We start from the raw sequence: 3,124 nt of genomic DNA on the forward strand, positions 1-3,124 counted from the left end.
GATGTATCCTGTAGTGTAAATAGAGCTTTTAGTGATTCCATTTAATTGAAAAATTACATCTGTGTTTATAATAATTTCGTTTGATATTGCTTGTTTTTTAATTATATTAATGTCTGATCCTGTGTCGACCATGAATAAGGCTTGCTGATTTTTGAAATTTTCGCTTACCAGCTCGACACTGGGAGATTTATTTATTTCTCCTAAGTTTAGGTACAAATTTGCCTTTTTACGTACCTGTTGTACTTGAGGAGTTTGCTGGGGTCTCTGGCTCTTGATACGTTCTTGATATGCCTTTTTCCGGCATTCCTGAATTGTATGGCCAATGTTTTGGCAGAATTCACAAATTGGAGGTCTTGTTCGTGTCCAATTTTGACCTTGTCTCTGCGTGGGTTGATTTCTATAGGTTTGAGCTGGCTGCACAAAGTCCTGGGGGACTCCGGGTCTTGCTGGTTGGTCCTTAAACCAGCAAGTTTCCAAGGTGTGCCCGGACCTTTGGCAGTGTTGGCAGTGTTTTGCTGGCCAGCGGGCCCTCGACATTGATTGTCTTTGGAACCGCTGACTGCAGCATACACTGGCGTTATGCCCGTATCCATAGCAGTTGTCGCATTGTTCGGCCGTAGTGAATCCCTGTGATAGCTTAGCTTTGGTCTGGCTTTCTATATTTTCTGCCTCGGCTACAATTGCTGCACTGATTGCTTCGTCAAGGCTGTTGAAGTTTTGATTTTTCATTCGGTTATATACCTCCTGTTTTAAACCGGTGAGGAAAGCTTTAATTGTATTAGTTTCCGACGATCGGTTGTATCCTTCGATGTTATCTGGGAATTCTAACTCGTTGCAGCTTTTAATTTGTAGTAGAAGTCCTGAGACGCGGCTGCCGTAGTCCACGACTGCCTCAGTTGGACCCTGTGCGATCCTTGCCATGTCGCCGCATAGCTGCATCGAAGTGAAGAGTGGTGCGAACCGTGATTTTATTACGGCAATCAGTTCCTCGATGGTGTCGTAGTCTCCGTTTAGTACCACTCTTGCTGCTTGTCCGTAGAATTTGTTCTTGATTAATTGTACCAATCCATACTCAGCATTCGGAGAGATTATATTCTTCGCTTTGAAACAGCTCTTTGCAAACTGATAGACTGGTATGTTGCGGCCGTTAAATGCTGGTACGATGTCTGCTGCATCGCGAATACTGATCGGTCGGCTTCCTTCAGTCGATCCGTTGGCTGATCCGCTGGCTGATGCGCTGGCTGGTTGATCGGCTATTCCGTTTGGCATCTTGATTTTTGCTTATTGATATAGTATATATGTATGTGTATATTTGTTTTTTTTTCTCCCTTTTTTTTTATTTTCTCTTTTTTTTTTATATATATTCTTGTACTTTACTTTTTATTTGTATTTGTCTGTTTCTAGGCTAACCATTAATGTCCGCAGAGATACGATTTCTCTTTACCACTCGAACTATCCCACCGCTGTCACCAAATTTTTATTAACTACGTGTAACGACCCAGAGTGAGTACGTCACTGCACCGACTTGTAGGGAGAGCGGTTCCCTTAGAAGGCGACTCGTAATAAATGTGTTAAGGATTTTAGGTTCGTGTGGTGTGCGGTTAAGGAGTGAAATCCAAACACTAATGTGCTAGAAACTGAATGAAATATGTTTATTCAAGAATGAAAGGTAAGTGAATATTGAATTATAATACAAAGTTGCTAGTATCACAATAAGTGCGGCTAGAAATAGGAATACAGTAAGAAATTATAATTAGTTCGCCCTAGATTGGGAATACAATTGAAAAATATGTAATTAGTAATTAATATGTAAGTAAAAATTAATAATTGTAATTAATCGATAGCGCTATCGCAAAAGCGGCGTGGTCTTCTTCTACAGTCAACACTCTGTTTGTTTTCAACAATAATTATGGAAACTAAACTCCAGAGGTTTGTGCTAGACCATTGGAATCAAGTTAACCCTTCCTACAGGTCGCAATCGGTTTCTGGTTATACCAGAGCCGTGTTAAACGCAGGCCGTTCAAGGAGCTCCGCTCCTCGCTAGCTCTTTACACTTGAGTGTTGGCTTAGCGTAACACCTGTGTAACACGTTGCGCACCGCGAATAGGAGGTCCACTGTTCCGTAGTCCTGCACGCCACCAGTGGAATAGTAGAAATTAGCTATAGCTCGCGCTCTATCGCTGCCTAGACAGTTCAGCGCAAGCTCTTCTCTACTAATCAGAGTGTTGTCTGTTTCAGACCGAGGTCTGAGAAGATCTGCGATGAAACTGTGCGGAACGCCTCTATTTATACTCAGATTTTGCTGAGTCGGCACTTTTTTTCCGCATAGAGTTCTTGGGGTAGCTGGGTTTTTCCCGTCACGTGGTGGTCCAGCATCCCCACTCTAGAATACTACCCCACCGTATGGTTACTGGGGTTGCGCTCGCGCGTGCGCGGTCGGACGTCGATAATTTATCGGTAAACTGTTTTACCGTCCGACTTATCGACTAAACCTTTATCGATCAATTCAACAGACTCGGTTATCGACGAAATGAAAATGTTTATTACAAAAACTTATACATTAAATATTAACAATAAAAATAAAATAAAATATTCTGTATAAAAAAAATTGGTTATAATAAAGAAAAATAAAATTAAAAAGATATTGTTTTAAATTCTTGGGTCGTTACAAGCTCGTCAACACAGTTCGACGTTCTTGTCCTTACGCGATCCGTCCCACGTCCCGCAGGTCTTTTTTTCATAATTCGATCTGAGTCAGGTCGTCATCGAAACATTCATTGTTCAGAAAAATCTTTCATCGAACTATTCCCAGTCCCGCGGGCTAGTTTATCCTTCTTTTTCAATCGGATCGGTTCAACAAAATAATAAATAAATTAGACCAAGACGAAGCATAATGATGATATTCATAATCAGCGTATAAACCACGTAAGATTACTGAGTTTCAAAATAATAATAAAATAAAAACAAATAGGGGTGATTGCTTTTCAAATTTTTATCCACAAATGCGGATTGTTTTTTTTTATTTTATTAATTAAACTTTTTTTTCACAGAAAAATGGCATCAACCTCTACTGATCGTAAGTATAACTCCAACTTTAATGGAAGATTAGCGAATATACTGCATG

This window comes from Osmia bicornis, unplaced genomic scaffold, assembly GCF_907164935.1.
Source record: "Osmia bicornis bicornis unplaced genomic scaffold, iOsmBic2.1, whole genome shotgun sequence".
Lineage (NCBI taxonomy): Eukaryota > Metazoa > Arthropoda > Insecta > Hymenoptera > Megachilidae > Osmia > Osmia bicornis.